The 22,304-nt window shown below is 44.8% G+C and overlaps 1 protein-coding gene across 8 annotated transcripts in view; it reads left to right on the top strand.

Annotated features, from left to right (window-relative positions):
• The window catches only part of PPFIBP1 (PPFIA binding protein 1), a 119,746-nt gene that overhangs the window by 20,317 nt on the left and 77,125 nt on the right, over positions 1 to 22,304 (top strand). For all 8 annotated transcript variants that reach the window (XM_055711342.1, XM_055711338.1, XM_055711344.1 and 5 more), the window contains exon 2: positions 13,040 to 13,113. The gene's annotated coding sequence lies outside the window, so the exon portion shown is untranslated. The remainder of the gene's footprint in view (positions 1 to 13,039; positions 13,114 to 22,304) is intronic.

The following is a 22,304-nucleotide window of genomic DNA, read 5'->3' as shown; positions in this document are numbered from 1 at the left end:
TTTCGGCATCCGGCATATTGATGGTCCAACAAAATGTTGAAAAAGCTATGGTGAGGTTGGCCTTTAGAGTTTGAATTGCACGCACAGGACTGTAGTCGTAGCTAGAGTAACAGTTCTGGGTTTAGGCTGTCTTTTCTTGCTTTCCCTGAGGGAAGCCTGAGACAATATGGTAAAGAGATGTGCTGGAGCCCCCAAATGAGTTGGCAGCAGAGCCCTGAACCTGAAGCCAGAAGCCTGTGGCTTGCCAGACCACACTGTAGCATAATTACCAGATAGCATTGCTGAGACTCCAGGGGTGAAGCAAGCCAGGGCATAGATCTGCATCGCTCTCCTGCTGCGTGTGGTACGGGTATCTGTCGTGCTCTCCTTTTCTGTGCTTGTTTTACACGGATGTGACTCTTTCTGGGCATTGGGTAAACTCTGTTTACCCTGCTCTGAGTGGAGAGATGAATTCTTCAGTGCTCTCTGGGTTTTGTTTTTTAAGAAAGGAAGTTCATGATTTCTTTTGGCAAGAAATGCAAAGTAAACTCAAAGATGTAAAGCTTCCTAAATTACTCATCTTTTCCACACAAAACTTGATGAAACTTTGGGTTTCTCTGAGACGTTTTCTAATGACCCAGCGTATCTGGCTTTATACAGAACATCTGAAAGAAACTTTTGGAATGGAGAGCCATGGAATAAACAGCAAATGAAATCACTTACAGCTCTGTCTCATTTCTATTACCAGGGGAAGAGGAGAGCAATTATTTTTTTGGAAAATTAGGCTACATAAAGGAATTCTAATAAAGATAAGTGCTCTAATGAGTTAGAATCTGTGAGCAAGCAGAAAGGAGAAATGCATTATCACTAGCTGCATTGCTGCCATGTCTGTGAGGGTTACCATGGTTTAATGAGTCTGGCAGGACCTGCAGTAAGCTGTGTTAGTAATTTCATCTTGCAGCAGGTGATCTCTCAGCCTGCATGAAGAAGGGGTGAAAAAATCCAGAATTAAAAAAAGAGTGTGGTGATGCATGTTGAGAGCCCTGTGCTTGAGGTGCGTTTCTTTGCAGAAAGTAGCTAGCTGGCTTCTCTGTGCAGTAAAGTGTTCAGTGCTGCACACACTGCTCGTACAAATCTTCCCAATCTGTCCTCCTCTTCTCTGTACTTTTCTCGTGTTCTTCTTGTTCATCTAGATCACGCTTTGTAGAGCATTGCATTTATGTAGTCCTGTCTGATGCTTGTCTTCACTTGCAACCTCTTTTAAATTCAGGGCTCTGCAAGTTTGACATCTGCTAGACCTTGTCTTTGGGGTTAGGGATGTTCTGTATACCTAAGGACCAGACAACATAGTAAGTGAGGAATGAATGGGAAGTGAAAGTTGTGTTGGAGCTCAGTAGCTAGGGTTTTTTGTGGAAATCGAAGTAAAATAGCCTTTGCCTCTTTTTGGATCAGTGCTCCCGTTCCTAATGAGAATCTTAACAGCTGACTGCTCATGATCATAAAAACACTTAAGGCAGCCACTGAAAAGCACTGGGGTGCAAATTCAGGTCAACTTACCTGTATTCTTATGTCATCCTTTGCACTGTAGCCCATACACCCCAATGTTTTTTCAAGTGATGACTTGCTCTGTAGATAAAACAGGAGCTATATTTTAGTGTTTGGTCAAGTTTGGGAGGCTGTTTTTCCCCCTCCACAAATTTATAGGGCTCTTAGGAGGTATTTAGGGATAAAAGGGACTGAGGCAGAAACATGCTGTCACCTGGAAGCTTTTTGTCCATATCCTGACACCATCATTGAAGCAACCTCTCATCTGTGGAGGGGGCTCTAATGAGAGTAAATCACTGTGTATGGTAATGGGTGGGGTCGGGGGGGGGTTGGACTGCAGAAAGTGAGAGGTGTGGTGGTGACTTTCTCTGAAAAGGCCTTGTCTGGTTCTCCCACCGCCATTCCTTCTGCCACCTCTTCCATGGGACAGCAACATGTGCTGCTAGGTATGGCTTGAGGAGATGGAGTCTGCAATCTTCCACTGAAGGGCTTAGGTTTCACTGAGCCCTTCTGCACAGGGGGTGGGGTCTCCCTGTGCTCCACCACCTCTCAGAACATGCTGCTGAAGATGGTCCTTTCCCCAGTTTACATGGTGGAAAATAATCAGTTTACGTGGCATTGGAGTCTTTCTGCTGTCACCCAAATTTTACACAGCAGTTAAAAATCTGTTTTGCTAAATTACAGGATTCTAGGGACATCTTTATGTAGGATGTTTAATACAGACATCCTTGTGTAGGATGTATGTGGCTTCCAGTATTAACTGTTCCCCATGGGAAAGATGGTTTTTAGCTGATTTCTAAATGAATATACAATACAACATATACCTAATGGTGCACTTGTTTGCCCTCAGCATTTTTATAACTAGTTCTTTCACATCTGACTTTCATTTTGGAGTCTAAGCGAAGTTTACCTCTTTCCTTAAAAAAACAGCTGTCCTTCCACAAAACCAACCAACCAATTAAATATGAAATATTTATTCATATTTCATGTGAAATATGAAACTAGCTTTCACTGGACTCATCTCTGCTTGGCTGCTAGGTGGTTAGGGCTGCTTGTTCCTCCATTGGAGTGAAAACTGGGGAGGTGAAGTAGGAGAGTTAATAAGACCAAGTGGAGTGGAAAGCTCGTAGATGAAGATGCTGCTTTCTGGGGTCAGATATCCCCACCTGGCTCTTTTTCATGCCCTGCTACGATGCATTTATTGATTGTAATTAATTGTGATTTAAGGCTTATTGTTTTTGTTGGATAGCTTTATTATTATTATGCTCAGGCTCTGTCACGTTTCCAGCCCCAGTGTCTCAAAGCTCTATTCCATAAACCGTGCCACCTTGCTTTTGACACACTGCAGTGCTTGGCTCTGAGCCCTGGGCTATAAATGCCAGCACCCTGCTGTTAATAAGAGGAGCCAGACTATGATGGCTGGAGAGACATCATCTTATCACAGGACAGATCCAGCGCTCCTGACAGGGCCAGCGTCTTCTCTGTGCTGCCCATAGGACACATGTTGCTCTTGCCCCGGGGTGTTTGCTGCAGCAGTGGAGCTGTTTGGGCTGTTGTGACCATCCGTCCCTGCAGAGCCTGCCAGCTGTGGTCACGCAAGGCTTCAGTCTGAGGCCTGGGTGAAATGCCCTCTGACAAGTGGGATGCCATTGCAGACATGGTTTGCATATTGAGACCTTGGGGGGAAGGCAGTGCTGGTGACTTTTTAAATTTTTGTGTAACTTGAAGTGCTGGCCTAAAAGGGGAAATTGTTTGTGTCTTGTTTATCTTGTGAGATGCTCTGCCTGCATCTTTTCTGTGTCTTGAACTGCATCCTTAGTATTTTCCCTGAGACAAAAACTGTTTTTTTCTGTTGTTGCAAGACACAGACCTTTTTAAAGAAGAGGAGAGACCGAAAGCTAATGAACTTTTTCCTCTGAGGATAAAGCCCTCTAATTGTTACTGAAAAGGGTATTTAATGCTGATGGCAGTACCCTTACTTCCTCCTCAAAGTGATGTAATAGCTTGGTTGTAAAGGAGATTCTTGAATAAAATAAAACTAAACCAGAAAGGCTTGTGGAAGAGTGGGGAGGAGATACTTGCATTCTGCTTTTATGGTGCAGAAGCTTTCATTTCTAAGAACTAATGCATAAAACCTCCTGCTGTCTGTCTGCCAGTCACTAAGCGCAGGGAGGGAGTGGGGTGAACCTCACTTGGCACCGGTGGCTGTAGGACTTGCCCTGGGGTGGCTCAGCCCTGGCTGGGGGTGGATGTCCATCCTGGCTCTGCAGTGTGCTCCCCTTGCCTGTCCTGGCTGCTTGGCATCTCTCAGGGTAGTCATTGCTTCTTTCTGGCCCTCAGTGCTCCCCTTTTTCTGGAGCGAGGATAATTTGATTGTGCTCCTCATTCCCTTAATAGCTGTCCGGGTTTATGATACTGAGAGCTCCTTGGGCAGCAACATCATACATAAGTCGCAAGTGATCTCCATTTGGCTCACAAGCTTTTGTTGCCTTTGTACTCCTTACAGACAGTACTGTTGGCCATCTTTCAGTAGTGCCCCCGGGTGCTTCCCTCCCCTCGCAAGAGCTTCGTGGGATGTGGTGTGCATTTCTTCTTTCCGGGGATGAAGAGGAAGGTGGCAGCGGCTTGTGGGTGACTGTTCTGGAGAGGGATCTTGCTTTCTGTTGCAGCTGTGACACTGTGGGTTGAGGTGGGGCTAGTCTGCCTCTGCTCTTCCCAAGCATGAGCTCAGCTGCTGCTGTGCTACTCCTGTCCCATCTGCCAGCTTGAAGGCATATTCCATTTGTGGGCCCAGTAGCATCCAGCATTATTTGTGGGTATCTGAAGATGAAACATGGCTTATGAACAGCTAACCCAGGTTGTGATAGGAGAATGGTGTGTTGTGAGCTTCCCAGGGTGTGGAAGCGGGGACAGGGAAAGGATGTCATCGTACTTGTAGGTGTGGAGATGGTGAGGAGCTGCCACCAACTATCCCTCAGGTAGCAGAGCCAACAAAGCCTAGCTCTTTATGATTTTGTTTCCCCTGTGTGCGTTAGCCTTCTGTACGCCATGACCTGTGATCCTTCTCTTTGGACCTCTTAATTTTCCTTGTCCCTTATCTCCAAATTGTCTTCTCCCTCCCTTTTTGTTTGTTCCATGGTTTCTCTCCAGTGTCTCCCATGTTGGCCCCGCAGGAGTCAACATGGTGCTGGATGCCCACATGCAGATGTTGACAGAGTGGCTGTGGAGCCAAATAAAGCAGGGAGTTGCTGATTTCTTGCAGCAGAGTTTTTGACTCCATGTGAGGCTAATTTTGGATGTCTCCTCTACCTACATATTAATTTCTCCGAAAGACATAAGAATGTGACACCTTTTCGGATCTCTCTGCCTTCTGCCAAATGTGGTCAAAATTGACTAGCGAGTTGAAAATTTAATAGGGTGAGGACTGACAAACAACACTACCGCATAAATTTAATTTCCTTTAGAATCCAGGCCAAAAATATGTGGTGAGGGTTTTATTCTGCAATTGTGTGCTTTAAAACTGTGCGGAACAATGTGATTAGTAGAAATGGTATTTCAGGATTATTTGCAGCACATACGAAAATGTGACAGCTGAATCCTGATGTGTGCATGTATATTAGCACGTAACCAACTTAAAATGGCTGAAAGAATCAAAGTGTCTGCACAGAAAAATACCAAAATAAACATATAAAACTTACTTGTGAAGCTGGCAAATCATGTAGTTATGTTGATCCTAACTTCTAGTGTTTTTGACTCGAATCTTTTGACTATCTCTTCTTAACAACAACAAGGATGTTACTTTGTTCCTTTTCCTGGTAAGTGCTTTTGGTTTTTGCTGTTTGCATAGCTTCCACTCACTTCTCAGGTCAGGAAACACAGAGTTTGGATGCTTCATTAAAAGGATTTTGTAAGTTTGTGGTGTTGCAGAAGTTCCTTCTAGGATTGAACTTCAAAGCGAAGGATACCTGTAACAATTCAGGATAATTGGAGGGTGGGCACCTTCCTGGGAAATGTTATAGCAAACCTTACATGTGAGCCCAATCTTTTTCTTCTAAGGAATGTTTTGTGCTTATTTCTAGTAGTGTTATGAAGACAGAAACCAGTGTGTGGCAACAACAGTCAGATTAAGAAGATGAAGAACACTGATAGAGCAGCTCCTTTTGCATTTGACAGAGGATACAAAGGTTGAAGGTGTCCCATAAACCTCCAACCAAGAGGCACATGGAGGCTTTTCTTGTTTTGCATGTGTAGAAGTTTAAGACCAAACTGGTGCCTGCGAGAGAGAGAGAAAACACTGATAATCTTCTCATGTTTGTTTAGCGATAGCAGTGTTACAACTCATTGTGATCATCTTACCGTAAAAAAAAATAAATAAAAAAATAAAAAAAAATCTTCGCTAGTGAAACTCTTGCAGCCTCCTGGCTTCCAGAACCAGGGCTGCTTGAGACACCAACCGGACATTGGTATTTACACAGGGACAGAAGTGATGCCTGAAGATGGCTGTCCACCCTGCGTGCTCTGGGTTTTCATGTGATTAACAGGATCAGTGACTTTAGTCACCTTGGTGTCAGCAAACTTGACATAACTGTGAAGGAAGCAGAATACTGACAAGACCAGTATTTGGTGGTATCAAATTCATGCTACAGAAAGTGTCTTGCAGGAGATTCAATTCTCCCCTATCTGATTGCACAGACTTCTTATCACACTGCTTCCATAACATGGGTGCTGAGGGCATGAGATCTTCAATTAAGTTCATTAAATAATCTTCCATGTCTTCCAGTCACTTCTACATCTTCCATCAACTGACGTCTGCATTTCCATAGATGATAAACTGCATAACCTGTTGCTTTGGCTTGTAGAATTAAAAACAAAGCGCTAGCTGACAGAAACTGCATGAGTGGTGCTCCAATATAAAATTACTCATAGATTAGTCATAAAGTTTTCCTTACATAAATCATTTCTAGTTTCACTTAAAATCTGATAAGTTAGTGATTTGAAAGCTTTTATTTAAACCTGCTGCAGTTTGGTTTTGCTACTGGTCTTAAAAGTACTTCATTAAATGGTCTGTCTGGTGTTATTCTTCTCTGACTCAGGAAATTATTTACATTTTATTACACTTCCAGAAAGTGCATCTTTGCTGTGGCAGTTGGCTGTGTTGTCTGTATCCACCAACACCAGTATGTTTATTCAGTGACATTTGTGCTTGTACATTGTTCAAATATACTGTTTTGTGGTAGGAGATACTGTTGTATGTGAGAACAGCTGCTTGGGTCACTGGAGTTGATGATTTGGTTAGTTTTGCTTGGGTCCCTTTAGTTTTGACTTTGGGTTTCCGTGTGTGCCAGACTCTCTGGTTTTGGATTGAAACTCAGTTTTTAAGCTCCAGGCTGGCACTTGCAGGATGGGCAACTACTCTTTCGGGTTTCAGCTGTGGGTATAGTAATGTCCAAACCAGGTTGGTTTGTTAATGTGGATGCTGCGTGTTTTTTGTCCGCGTCAAAAGGTATGTAGCCTTCCAGAAACCAAAAATAAAAGAGGAGGGCTAACGCATCTGTGTTTTATGTATTTGTCTCAGTGCGGGTAGCCTGTCCCATTGTAAATAAGAGATCTGTTAAGTGGTCTGCAGCAGCAGCTGGAAAATGTATCCAGGGGCAGGATGATTTAAATGTGAGAGAGATTGTGTGTTTGTATTGGTGGGTGATACTTACTTGGTGTGGATAGATGATATGTACAAATGCAGGGAAATTATTCAAGCTGCAGCCTGGATTACTTCCATTCAGGTTCAAACCAGCCTTTGCCCAAAGGCCTTTTACAAAAAACTGTACTATTAGCATACCAAAATAAGACATGCATTGATGACTTTTTCCATGGAAAACCATTAGCTCCCCAAATCATTCAAACTGTTAATGTGTCTTCATTGCTTTGCTTGTTGGCTTTAAACTCTCTGTCCACCTTTCCAAAGGAAGGTAACTGGACATGTTCAGTTTGCGTTACTGACTTCCTTGGAAATGTACATGCTATTAATGTTCCTTCATAAATTTTTGAGTCAAGTTCTATCTAGTAGCTATTGATTCTTTCTTTAAAGAGAAAAAACAGAGTCTATTAATGTAGACTAGAGCTAGAGTTCACAAGTATCAAATAAACTTCTCAAGCAAGAATCTTCTTGATGTAATTTTTTTTTTTTTTTTTAAAAAGATGCTTTGTAATGCCCAGGATGACCTAGCTATTACTGCTGGAAAGGCTGAAAGTGCATGCTGGAAAGGCTGAAAGTGCATGGCCAAGTTCTGCAAAAATAATTTATAATTTATATAGATCTGGGGGAAGCTGAATAATGAGATTGCAGAAATGCCTGTGCATGCCTGGGCAAGGAGCTGTGTCTGCGTGGGAGCCTTCATGTGCATCTGCGTGAAGGCTCGGCGCAACTGCTGCAATTGCAGCTGGGCTTCTGGGAACAAGCATTTCAGTTGCAGGTGGAGGGTGCCTGGAAGAAGCTGAGGACTTGCTCATGTTGTGTTGTCCAAAGGTGGTGTGCGTGGCAGACAAGAGGTGAGCAGAGGAGGCTGCTTGCCAACTTTCCTCCTGGCAGTCAAGCTGTGGAAAGAGGTGGCTGTCAGAAGAGATCCAAGCACTACTACCTTGAGAAAGCAGAGGCTTTTATATCCCCCACTCTGAAGTGGTGAGAGGTCAGGATGTGCATGGAGCTGCTGACCACCTGTTGTCAGATGTTTCCTGGAGAGGCAACTGTGACTCCTTTGAGCTGTCAGTGTTACAGGCAGCATCTGCTTCCATTGCAGGGCAGAGCAGTTTGTCTGAACCTTCACCACGGATTTCAAGAAACGCTCTCTGCCTGAGAAAGTACGGCCACTTTCTTTTGCACTGTCCCCTGCAGCAGGCTGAGCTTTGCTCACCAGCTGATGCTCTCCTGGGCAGCCACAACCCTTCTGCCCAGGTGCCTTGTTCCTGTGTGATTTCTTGGTGCTGAAAGTCCCAAGTCCATTGCCCAGATGACTTGCTCACCAGTCTGACCGTGTCCTCAAGGTGTAAACAATCCGATTACAAAACCTGGTAATCAAGCACGGCTGGCCCTCACAATTAATTCAGGCGTGTGTGTAGGAGGCTTAGCTCCTGGAGTGTTTTGGGATCAGAGGGAGTGGTGGGAGATAAATGAATACAGATGTCTTTGAGTACTGTTGCCTGTAGAATTTTCTTTTAAAAATGTGGGAAGAATGTCATTGCAGCTTTTTAATTGTAACACAAACATGCAGACATGAAGTAAATATGTCGGAAGGAGGAGTAATTTTAATTGTGCACTGACTACTTGGGTCCCATGTTACAGGGTAATTTTTTAGCTTTTAGTAGAGAGACTCAGATCTTATAACTCAAAGCTCCTCTTTATCAGAAATTATTAGGAAAAACAGATCTGTATTTTTATCTAATAAAGAACAAATTGAAATCAGATTATTTGCTTGCAGTACTCACATTCTTCCAAAAATGTTCCTGGAGCAAACCTTCTAGTGGGCGCAAAGCAAAGAAATAGTGCTGCAGCCTTCTTATTGTGTCCTGAAATGCAATGCAACATGTGCATTTTTCAGTGTTTAGTCATGGGATTGTGTCCTGTTTTAATTAATACAGTGCATAATTGCATGCAGTTGTGCTTCTTGAGTTTGAAAAAGACATTGGTGGCTATTGTAGAAAACCTTTGATTGGAAAGGTAAAATAGTCTTGCTGAACAGGTAAGATTAGGGTTTGTGTTTTCTTCCTGGTTAAGAGATTGTAGTCTGGAAAGGACAACAAATTTCATGTTGTGCACCCCTCTTGTTTTGCCTTTATGTTTGTCTTGGCAGGGTTTTTTTGTTTGGTTTTGGTGGTTTTTTTTTTCCTTGGGGATACTGGAAAGGTTCCTCCAGGGCATCTATATTTTGTGATGTTCTCTGTATGAAAGCAAAAATCCAATTAACTTCTATCTCACCTGGTTTGCCTAGTCCTGCACTATTTAAATGATTTCTAAAAATCGACTCTTGATTATGAATGTGGTTTTCTGGGAGGTTGTTTTTTTGATACTGAAGTTGAACTTAGATTGAACTCGTTGGAGAGCTTAGCTCTTGCTATCGAGGATGAATAACTCCCGTCCCCCAGATGCCTAGCTGCCTGCATACCCTCTGATCAGGGCTTCATGGCACGTATCGTGTGTGACATAAGAGCAGCTATTCCCTAGGTTGCTGTTCTTGGATGATAATTTACCATTCCAGCTAAACCATTAAAACTCCACCCTTCCCCAGAAGTCCCAACAAGTCCCTGTTTTCCCAGTGTCCCTGAGCTCCAGCTTCCCCTGGGGGCTGGTAGCCTTCCAGGCATCCTATGCAGGTCACAGGGTAAAGCCCCCTGGAGCTCTGTGTCCTGTTCAGCCAGGAGAAATACTGGGGTGAATGTCACAGCCAGCCCTATAGGAATTGTTTTTGAAAATAGTTTTCAGAGGTGAGGCTGTGCAAGAGAGGTTTCCTTAGCTCTAGGATTAGAGTCTGAGATTTCTGGGGAAGTGTCATGGTTTAACCCCAGCTGGCGACTGAGCCCCACGCAGCCACTTGCTTGCTCCCCCCCGGTGGGGTGGGGGAGAGGATCGGAAGGGTAGAAGGGGAAAACTCGAAGGTTGAGGTAAAGACAATTTAATAGGTAAAGCAGAAGCCGTGCACGAAAGCAAGGCAAAGCAAGGAATTCATCCACCGCTTCCCACCGGCAGGCAGGTGTTCAGCCATCTCCAGGAAAGCCGGGCTCCGTCATGGGTAATGGTGACTTGGGAAGACAAACGCCATCACTGCAAATGTCCCCCCCTTCCTTCTTCCCCCAACTTTATACGCTGAGCATGACATCATATGGAATATGGAATGTCCCTTTGGGTCAGTTGGGGTCAGCTGTGCTGGCCGTGTCCCCTCCCAACCCCTCGTGCACCCCCAGCCTCCTCACCTGTAGCATGGGGTGAGAGGCAGAAAAGGCCTTGGCTCTGTGTGAGCACTGCTCAGCCACAGCGAAGGCATCCCTGAATTATCAACATGGTTTTCATTACAAATCCAAAACATAGCCCCATACTAGCTTCTATGAAGAAAATTAAGCCTCTCCCAGCCAAAACCAGCACAGGAAGTTCTGTAGTAAAAATTAAATTGAGTTTGAGGAAGGAGCGAAGCAGGGGGGATAGGAAATGTAGACCACTTCCCTAGCAGCCTTTGAAACAAACTGAATCCTTATGGTGACGAGGTAGGGACTAAGGCAGTTAGCTCACTTTTGAGAAATGCATGCTGGTGCTCCCTTCCTCATCAGACGGCGAGCAGCCGTACAGCGTGCCCGAGGTGTGGTCTGTGTATGTGTAACTGTGACTCTGTTGAGAAGGAAATGACTAAACTGTCTGTCAAACCACAGTAACAAAGAACATCTTTGATTTACCAGAATAGTCATGGTGGAGAGGCTCGGGAATAGCAGTGGTGCTGCCAGCGCCCACACTAGGAAGAGCAAATCAATCAGGGGTTGACGCTCGTGGGCAGCGTGGCTCTCTTGTCCTTAAAGGCGACATCGATGGAGGGAGGCCGACCAGGCAGGGGTGGCAGGGAGCCTTGTTCTGACAAGCTGCCAGGACTTCCCTGTGCTGGAGAAGACCATGAGGAGACTGGGGCTGGCTGCCTCTGCAGTGGGTGTGAAGAGGGGTGGACCAGCTGTGACCGAAGGTGGCTGGCTGGCCAACCAGCCCCATGCAGCGGGGCACAGGCTCGGAATCCCACTGATCCCGCGGCGCTCCACATCACATTCCCCTCTGCCCGACTGCTGCCTGTGGGTCCTGGCAGCCCAGGCAGTGGGACTCACAGGGATCCCGTTAATTTGTGAGCCTTGCCTGGCTCAGCTGGAGTCAGATATTTGTAATGAAGGGGAGAAGCTCTGTCTAATTATAGGTTTTCCATTTCAGCCCTTGGTATTACTTTAAGCAGACTTAAAATAACACTGTTAACTAACTTTTTTCCCCTAGCTTTGTAGTTTTGTATATGACATTCTGCAGTACCCTTTATAGAAACCTCAAATATTTTTTTTCCCCTCCTACCACATTTTGTCTCTTTTTCCATCTGACAGATGTTTTTTTCCTGTGTTGCACAGGGTTCAGTACATAATTATTCTGTTGCAATAGCCTGAAGCCCCAGTCCTGTGACAGAGTCTGCTTGCACAGACTCATATGTCCTGGTCATTTGTGTTCTGTGTAATTTTTTTCCCCACTGTTTTTGTTCAGTCTACTCTAAAAAACTACTCTGAGGAGCCATGAGCACCCAATCATTTGTGTGCCCCGAGACCATCTATTATAGTTCTTAATATTTAGACCTGAAAATGCCTTTTTTTCTCTCTTCTTTTTTTTTTTTTTTTTTCTTTTCTGTTCATCTCCCAGTCATGCATGGGCTGAATTCTCTCTGTTTTTGCACCTTCTGGATATTTGCAGTTGGTCTTTGTTGCCCCAAGTGAACAACCAATTTAGTCTGTGTCTCTTTAATACTATGTTATTCTTGAGCTGATTCTTTTCTTTATGATCATGTTGCTTGCTTGTCCTGTACTTCTGTTGATTTGGCAAGATCTGTTCCTGCTCTTGGTATGATTTTTGATCAGAGAGCAGCATCTCAGCATGCTGGCGCAGTGTCCCAGGTGGGGCTACACTGCGGTGTTCAAGGTTCAGTCCTCCTACCAGCTGTATTTCACTGAGCATTCATGTATGAATTACAGATTCTTAAGTCTCTTCTAATGGGAGTTCATGTAATTGCCTAGGTTTGGAAGTTTTTTGTTAGTAGTCTGGAGTTTTATTCCCCAAACTTCCCTTTTGCATTTCAAATTCAAAGTTAACCCAAGAACCTTCTCCCAGAGCAATTTTGTCAAGCTTCCCACACCCAGTAGCTCTTACTTTGACCACAATCTGTAGATGGGAGTATCCATGAATAAAACATAATGTCAAACCACAGTAACAGAGAACATCTTTGATTTACCAGAATAGTCATAGTAAAGACACTCAGGAATAGTGGTTGGGAATGAGCTGTAGGGTTGGTTCAGTGCTATGGGCCGCTCAACTTCCCCTGGCTTCACTTTATGCTCTCATCTCTAGCTGTTCAATGCCATGGGGTGTTTGTTTGGGATTTTTGGATACTGCAATAGTGAGAAAAAAGTCTTTCAAGGCATTATTTGCCACCTTTGTTTTGTGTTACACGTGTGTGATCAGCTGGGGAGGTGGAGGGCAGCCACAGGCCAACCATGTAATGCAGAAATACTGAGAAATAGTGTGGCTGGGAGTTACTTGGAATAAACAAGCTCATTTCCCCTTTGTACATCAGTTGTCATCCTTTAATCTCTCAATATTAGCTCTTTTTAATGCTGTTATGTACGTCATCCACTGTGCTTACTGTATCCTGTGTTGCTTGATGATAAACTTTTATAAGCCATCACTGTTAAGACGCCTCAGGCTTTGTAGTGATTAATTAAAATTCTCGATTTCTCTTTTCAGTGTCAGAAGTTTATATGGATCAGTGGTACTTGCTCAAGTGACAGTGCAGATCTGCATTAAGTGTGCTCCTCTGGGTGAGTAATCTAACACACCGCATTGCTGATGTCTATTATCTACAAATCTGCTGTTTTTTGATTGATACCTTACACAACAGCTCCTTTAGGCTTTTATTTCAAATGTCATTAAAATTATGCTATGTACAGCTTCCAGCAGGAGTTGTAGAAGAATGTCATGCTGTTTCTGCTTCTATAGACATCCATTTATTCGGTATCTTTTAAAGGATAGCCATCACTTAACACAGTCTGAGCCACTGTTTAGATTCAGGAAGGCTTTTCACATTTTAAAGACAGTGGATTTGGAATTAACATATGGACTGTGGCAGAGTAGTGGAGTATATTTTGATTATCCAAGAAATAAAAGTGAAATGACCCCTGGAGCTGTTGTGTGGCTCAAGATGGGCTAAAGTAGTGCTAATGCTCCAGTACAAGGCCAGTTGCCATGCCAGCTTGATACAGCTGTGCTGTGTGTGTGCAGTTAATCTGACTCAACAGGTCTATGGCAGTGTGCAGAGGAACTGCCAAGAGCTTTCAGATTAGCAGGGCAAGTTTATGTGAAAACACATTCAGCAAAATAAAAAAGTAAAAAATTTGTCGCATTAGCCTGTGGAAATGGCCCAGTTTAGTTGACTTCAAGGAGTGGCATTTTGCATTCAGTCTAGACTCATTTGATCCGAGTAGCCTAGTGCATGTCAGAGCTGGCAGTCTTGTTTTGGGAATGGTTATCCCTCATCTACTTTGTTTTGGGTATTACAGTATGATCTAGCATGATTTAGCATCTCAGATTCCAGCTGGAGAGCTGGGTCAAATTGCTGGTTTTGCTCTTCAGCCACACACCCCGCAGCTGGGATGTGCTTGCCCCATAGACCACTGTTGAGATCCCAGCCGCTTGCTGGGTCTCTCCTGACTCACGCTGTTGCTATCTTTCCTGTTCCGTACAACCACTTGCAGAGACCAGTGTCTGCTAGCACACTGCATCCTTTGTCTTGGCTTGTTGCCCTCCAGCTGCTCTCATCTCCCAGCTGCTCATCGCTGGATGAGGAGTGCAGTCTTTGTACCATCCTCTCTGAGGTGGTGCCTGCTGGAGAAGCAAGCGTACCTCCCTTCCTGTGGCGCATTTACATAAGGCACATCTGGTCATTTATTTGTTCACCTGTCCAGGGCCCTCTTCTGTCCCACAGCTGTACTGGGCTTCTTGACTGCTGTCTCCATGCTTCGTGAGGCGGTCTACCCACTCCAGCTGGGCCTTGTTGCCTTTTTGTCTGCGCTTTCTGTGGTGGATGGGCTGGATCCCCCTCCTGTTCCTCTGCACATCGTGATGTTCCCTGTGCCGTCCCAGGGCCATTTGATAGGGTCAGTGGTGGCTGCTGTTTCCCACAGTGTTTAACAGCCTGTGACCCAAGGGAGTGCTTGCCTTGCAGCCCACAGGTTTGCTAACAGCCGCTGGGCTTTGGAAAGGGCAGCAAGGACCTCCTCTGCTGCCTGGGACCACCTGTGTGCTGTCACCAAGGGCTTGGGGCTTTTCTGGCTTTGGGTATTGCTGCTCCTTAGTGCTGTCCTGCATCCCCAGCCTTGGTTGGTGCAGGCCCACAGTATGTGAGGATTGGTGTCTTATTTGAAATATTATTTCCCTTCTACTCCCTTTTCCTCTCCATAGCCTTTGGAGCGCTTCTTCTTGGATCTCCAACCCTTCCCACATTAAATCACTGTGTGTGAGTTCTCTGTGGGATTCACAGGCTGCCCGAGGTCTTGCACTGGACCTGGAAAGAGGTGGATGTTGCTCCTTGTTTGTCAGGAACCCTAAACTCTAGTGCCAAATGCTTTTATTCCCTGGGTTTTTAATCAGATGTCTGCTGGCTCCAGGAGTGGTTATCACCTATTGTGTCCCATCCTGGTCACATTTCTTCAGTTTTATTGCTGCTTATCAGAGTTGCTGTGATTACGCTTTAGCTGGCCCTGCACTCCAGCTGGATTTGGGTCTGTCGTGGCTGTAAAAACATCATTAGAAGTCCGATGTTGGCTGGCAGCCATGTTCTGCTGGATGTGTGTTTGGAGACTTTCAATTTGCTGGCATCACTGTGCAAATGTCTTGCCTTCGCTGGAAGTCTGCCTCTTCCCTCTCCAGATGCTGTGCTGGTTTCCTCTCCCTAAAAGCAGCAGAAGTTTTGGGACCTAAATCTGCTTTGTTTTCCGTCACTTGTGCTGTTGCTCCTGGGAAGGGGTGTGTGTCCATGTCCATCCCAGGCTGTAGTAGCAGCTGCTGAGTCCTTTTCTCTGTTTCTGTAGCTCCAGTACTGGTGTGTTTCTGGTATTTGGAGGCATGCTGTTCAAGTCAGACCCATTGCCCTCAGCAATCGGTCTGGAAAGCTGGAGCTGATTTCTCCAGCTGCTGCTTGCTTTCACCATTAAACAAATAAGAGCCTCTCCTAACAAGACGGCAAGAAATTCCTGTGCCTGACTGAGCGTTGACAGGAGCAGTGGGCTGTTTCAGACTGCTGTCTGCTGCTCCCAGCCAGGGGGAGGAACACGGACTTTCTTGCAGTGTTGCCCCAAGTTCAACCCAGATGTCTGAGCTCCAGTCTTGCCATGCAGAATGTGCTGATGTGTTTCGAGTGATGTATTTCTGTGCCTCTGCCTGCTGCCTCTATTTAGCTGTAGAAGCACAGATTCCCATCCCGTTGTTTCCTCCCTAGCAAGCACAATGTTAAGCATGGTGCTGACAGTCCAACCACGGCCCACAGTAAGGCAGCATGTATAAAAAAAACCCAGAAAAGCCAAATAAGGCTTTCAAAATAAGCCTTAGCAGAGAGAGCTGCCGTAGCGAGGTGCCATGGAGACACAGAAACCTGGCTACGTCCATGTAGCCAGATTCAGTCATACTTCCTGCGGCTGCTGCTCTTTTCTAGCAAAATCTGCGCAGGTTTTCATCTTCACCTTGCTTCACCAGTTTTTGGGACTACTTCAAGTTAAAGTCTGCACTTGGTGACAGCAAGTTGTCTAGCTGTCTGAAGCTGAAACAGCGCCCGTCCAGTCACCCCTGTTACTGTATTTGTTGGGTTTTTTTCCCCCAGTGACAATATGTGAGGGAAAGACCTACAAGGCTACTTCTATGTACGTCTCATTATTGTGTTTATTAGCACTTGGTGACTTGTCCTGCAGGGTCCAGCCCACACACAGCTTTTCCTGGGCTTTGAACAGTTGGGCTAAACTGAAATGTGCTCAAAATAGTAATAATCTAAAACATTTCCCCAGAGCCTGTGGCTGCTGTGCGTGGTTATAGGAGGTGTAACGCCGCCCGTGGTTGGGGTGTGGGTGGTCCCCAGGACACCCCCAGCCCCACTCCTGCCCGGCTGCTGGAGCAGAGGGGCTGTGGCGTGCATGCCGGGGCAGGCGTGGGGCAGAGCGCTGGAGTGGGGCAGGTGTGGGGCATGGCACAGCTCACACTGCTGCAGCTTCAGGGTGGGTAAGGCTGCGGTATTGCCTTTGTGGTGATGCATCACCCGAGGCTGCTGCGCAGCAAAGGGTCCAGCACAAGGTAAAATTCCTCATTTGCAGGAAATAGTTGCCTTCCACTTGCCCAGACCTCCCCCTGCCATAACCCAGTATGTTGTCACGGTAGTATTAGGGAATTTAATGACCTAGGGATGCTGATCAAAGGTTGGTTTTTATCTGATTTGCTGCTGGGTTCTGTGAGAGTTAAAACCACTGATCTATTTAGTTTTGAGTTAACATTTCTTTTGTGTGAATGATGCCCCATGTCCCATGTAAGCCTGTCAGCTGAGCAATGATCCTTGGACTGGCGGGGATGGGAGAGTGCCTCCCTGGCAAGTGGTGGGGGGGATGGAAGGAGGCAGGATTTTTCTGGTTGGTTTTTTTCCTCCCTTTCTTGTGAGAGGCAATATTGCTGCTTGCAGAAAGCAGTATGTTATTATGCTTTCGCTCTTCACATTTTATGTGATGTGGTTTGGGTACGTTAATGAACTTAACGTTGTGTTCACCCACAGTACTTGATGGTGGCTCTTTAATATACATAAATCTCTGCAGAGGGAGAGGGAGTTGTATTTATCTGTAAATAGTTAGCATACTGCCCTGTTTATCTAGCATGTGACCTCTCCATTGCACCCTGCATTTCCCTGCCTCCCTCCCATCCGGTTCTTTTTATTTATTTGACTTTCCCAGTCCTGACAGTTGCTTTATATTCAGAAAACATAAACGCATCCCCCACAAAGCTTTCAATTCTAATTTCATTTCCTCCCATCTTTGAGAATTTTTTTGCTCTCTTCAGGACTGAGAATGTGTATTTTCCCTGTTTATTTAGACAAGCTTATTTTGTCTGCAGAAACCTTGTCAAATGGTATGTTTCTTTTCTTGTATTTATAATCCTGTGAGGTTTATGTATTGGGAATAATCTTTGTGAGCTGGAAGAAGATTGTCCAATTTGTTTTAAGATGTCCCACTTTCTGAGTATTGCATCTCATTAGGAATACAGTTGACTGCATGGCTTTTTTTCTTCCTCTGTATAGCTTGAGGGAGAAAATATATCATTTCATCATCTAGTAATAATGCTTGGCACTTTGTTTGCATCTTTAAAGAACTATACGGCTTTGAATTGTGTAATTTCTATAACATTGTGTAGTAGTTTCTCATTATTATTTGCCCCATTTTACAGATGGGGAGAGTGAACAAGTCAAGTGACCTTAGGCAATGAAAGGAGGAACAAAATCAACTTGAGTTCCCGGCTGCCTGACTTGTACTAGAGCAGCACCACACCTCTTTCTTTTTTAAACCAAAGAAGGGGGGTGGAGGGTGGGAAGCTTGATCGAGTTGATGGCAGAAGGAAAGGGAGAGCTGTTTTATCTTTAGTGATCTGGCCTAACCTTGATAACTATTTACTTAAGTGCATTTTTTCATTGCTGTTGTTTTTTAAATACGCTGTCTTAACTTACTGATGTGGTTGTCACTTCTCAGTGTGTGGTTAGAGGTATGTGAGGAATTGTCTGGAGTTTACATAGCATGTAAATTGGGTTAAGGTTGTTGGGGAGGGGAGGGTGTTGCCCACTGCCACTGTGGGATCTTTCTGCACCTTCCCTCCTCTTCCCCCCTCGAACCAGAAAGTGGAAAACTTTTCTGTAGTATTTGGAGATATTTTTCCCCCATCTTGTTTTCCATCTGAGATTGAGATGGGAAAAGTGAGCCATCCTAAATGGTGACTGTGTTAACACATGGCATATATAGAAACTAATCTTTCTTGTCTCATCCACCACGTGCCATGCTAGAATTTTTAAATTTTTTTTTCCCCTTATGGGCTGTAATGGAAGTTGTTGGCTCAGAGTGGGATTACTTCATTTGCAGAAATAGTTTAATACAACTGCACTAGGCTATAGGGGTTGATTTACAGCTCCTTAATTAACTGAAAAGACCCCCTCAAATGTGTTGCATGCCATATAGAAAAGGTGAGTGCCTTAAGCAGTGAACCACAGAATTATGAACTCTGTTACAGAGGAAGTCGTGGTAACAATTTCATGAACTGCTTGTTCAAAGTTAGTTAAAACTTCTTTTTTCAGGAATTTTGGCTTTTTTACAAAGGTGCTTTGGAGCACTGGGCCATGTTAGAACAGTTTAGTCCTCTTGGGGAGGACTGATAATCTGCTTGGTGAAAAGTGGCTTCGTGCAGAGGAGTATGGAAATCACACAGAGAATTTCTTCATTTTTCTTTGGAAAATCCTGTGGCTGCTTCTCCACAGGTTCTCAGAGGATCCCTAGCCACCTTCTGGCTGGCTTCAAATGCCTTGTTTGATAAACTTTTGGCGAAAGTCTTGCCTGGCTTAACACAACATTATTCTGGGCATGCCCTGGTAGTGAAGGTGATGGAGAAAGCAGCTGTCTTCAGCCATGCACTCTTATCCAGGGATACAAAACTTCGCTGAGTCTTTTTTAGGGGCTCAAGATTTAGCTCCAGGATTATATTTAGTTTTCTCTTTCTGATGAGTGGGACAGATATCCTGATGCCTTAGATGAGACCTTCAACAATGGATAGCAGCACCAAGGTATCACAGCCAGTATTTTTTTTTTCCTCCTTTTCCTTTGAATCTCTTACATAGCTCATTTGTACATACTCCCTTCCAGCACTGAGCAGAGCTGTCCTGAGCTATGTCATATTTACAGGGCTCCAGCTTCATCCAGTGTTTCTCATGATACCTTAATTGCTGATTACTTGTCAGCTGATGACTTGAGGAGCTGAATAAAGCTTTTCACAAATCTGGATGTTTTTCCCTTGCTGGGCTTGGGGAGCCCTCAGGGCTGGGTTGGGACCTGAGCTTTGGAGCAGTAAGTGCAGAACAGCTGGTATAAAGACTTTCATGCTTTACGTGCAGGGTGCAAGCACTTGTGGAGGGGTCTTTGTGTCTCTCCTTTGTCATCTGACAGCTTCTGTCAGGAGACTTTCAGCTGTTTAGAAGCTCTACTTAACACTGCTCAGTGTGTGTAGAGCTGCATGTTTGCCTTGGATTGTTTTGTTCTGTTTATTTTTTTAAATTTTGTGTTTTGTGAGGTTGGGCTTTTTTTTGGTATTGCATCCAAAAACGGTGAGTGCTTCCAAGAACATGTTCAGGGTGAGTTGCTCAGATCATGCTGATACCCTTACCAAGGAATTTCTTGGAAATACTTTAGTATCTCTCTGTGTTACTTAGGTGTTTGAAATGAAGAGAGGGAGGGAGCTACTTGACTATCTGGATACTTCTTTTTTCTCCTTTTCCTCCCAATGCAAATTCACCAAAACTCAGGCAGCCTGTCAGCTGTGAGAAGAACTGCATGTCCTTCTGCTCAGCAGAGCATGGAGATTTGGATGCGGTGCTTGGCCCCACATGGCAGCTGCTCCTCAGAGCACCATCGCCCCAGGTCCAACACAGTAGTCGTGGGGCTGAAGAGGACTTTTCCTGCCATCACCTATTTGTGGCTGCAGTTGTGCCAAGCATGAGAACTGAGGGCAGGGTTGTTAGGTTGGGGTTTTTTTTTCCTTTTTTTCATGCTTCCCCCTAACTGTTTGCAAGCAGCAAAGAGAAGGGAGAAGCTGTCATGTATTATGGGTTGATCACAAATCACAAACATCATGGGCACTCAGGAGGGTAGGAAATTATCAGGGAGAGGGAAAAGGGTGGTGGGAGAAGGGACATCAGCTTGGAAGGAAGGAAAAAAGAGGTGGGAGCTGGCAGCCAGAATGTGATCACAGCCAGAGGGAAACAGGGCAGGTACTGAGGTGGGTATCTGAGCCAGTTCCCTATAGTAAACTTGATTACTGCCCTCCCCGCTTTTATTGGTTTAACTAAGAAATTCCATTCTGAAATAACATTAAGGGAACACAAAATATTTTTTCACTTTTAAAATCTCAGATTTGCAGCTTACATGTTAAACGTGTCTGCCCAACTGCCTGTATCCCACACCCTTATGTGCAAACCTTGCATGATAGTTGGACTTCTTGTTGGCCCTTTTTTTTAGTTTTACTTTGCATAGTATGTCTGTAGTAACGTGATTCTGGGACTTAGGGTGGGTTTTGGAAAGGCCTAGGATTAGCAGGACGATTGATGATTTTTGATGACGTTTAAGGGAAGCAAACTCAGCTGCTGCTTCACCAGGAAGGTACATTGTGCTGAGAGGGGTGCACAGGATGCCAGCAGGCACATGCCTTCCCTGGGGACTGCCTGGGGCATCCCTGGGGCATCCCTGGGGACTGCTTGGGCATCCCTGGGCTGGGAGGTGATGGCCCAGGTGTGTGGATGGCTCTTGCCCAGAGGAGCTTGGATGGGGCTTTTTTGTTTTTTGTTTTTGTTTTTTTGTCTGGGACATGAAAGCACTGGGAACTTTCAAGGTCTTGAATGGAAAACCAGCTGTTGTCATCTTTTCAGCTTTCATTACGACAAATCGGCCAGTTCTTTGTTTCTCCTGATTTTGAAAGGCTTAGTTGACACTGGCCAGGTTTGACAAGTGATAACCAGGGAGCCTGGCTGTGTTCTCTTTTACGATTAAACTTATACACTGGCCCTCTGAAGTTAACAAGGCAGTAGCTTCCAGGTTTGATGTATCTGGAAAATATCAAGGAGTAGGTGACAAGGTGTGAAAGGCAAGGGCTGATCTGAGCAGTGAGACTGCTCCAAAACGTGACGGGAGCAGGGGCTGGGGACAGGGCGGTGCTCCACTGGCAGCAACAGCAGTATGAGCAGTGCTTGCTACAACTGGGGGTGGGCTGAAGCAGGAGCTCTGTCTTGAATCTCCCCAAGCCTTTCTGTTTGTCTAAGGGAGGCTCGGATCCATACTGCATAAAATCGATGTTTGTCTCAGCCTGCTTATCTTCTGGCCAGCCCATACATTCCCTCCCAGATGTTCTGTTATCTCAAAACTGGAGATGCACCTGAAGTTGTCCTTTCAGGATTTGGAAGCTTTTCTGACAAAGCTGTCTGTCTACAAGTATTTTCAAGGACATGTCACACTCCAAAATCATGGTATTAAAAATAATTGCTTTTGAAATGAAGGGAGGGTCATGTGCCCTACATCAGAAATTCCTCTTAGTGCTTATTAATCCAGTATATAAATGTCATGGCTTACATCCACAGGGTGTTTATATTGAATTTTTAGCTGTATCAGTATCTCTTCAGAATAAATGCCATATAATCTGGTTATGAGCAATATTCTTAATTTAGACACCAAAAATAGGACATAGACAAATCTGAGTTACTGTAAGAAAGTAGGAGAGGAAATAGCCTTGCCTCATGAGCGGAGATCAAATTAAATGGAATCATCTAGTGTTTAATGGTGAGGCCAGAAAATTCAGTCTGTTTCATTAGGACAGCACAATGATTGCCATATTTTTTCTTACCTTTGTTTTTTTTGTGAAGGCCTGATTCTCCTCTGGTATACCTGTACTGAGGTGTGTAACAAGGTTGGGAAACACCATTTCTCTTTTTTCCTTCCCGCCGAGCAGATCAGGGTTCACTGATTAGAGGTACATAAAGTAGTAGGGACTTGGGCTTATCCCCTGCCACTCAGCCCCTGGTTTGAGGGAGATGTTTCTAAGAGACCAAAAGTGAGTGGCACTGATGAGGACAAGATGTGCATTTTGACAGCAGAATTATCGTTGCTGTGGCAAGTGAGCATCATCCAAAAGCTCAGACATCTGAAACACCTCCCTCACTTAACCAAGCCAATGGTCCTACGCC

This window comes from Falco cherrug, chromosome 5 (genome assembly GCF_023634085.1).
Source record: "Falco cherrug isolate bFalChe1 chromosome 5, bFalChe1.pri, whole genome shotgun sequence".
Taxonomy (NCBI): domain Eukaryota; kingdom Metazoa; phylum Chordata; class Aves; order Falconiformes; family Falconidae; genus Falco; species Falco cherrug.
This window is presented reverse-complemented; position numbering and strand designations above follow the sequence as displayed.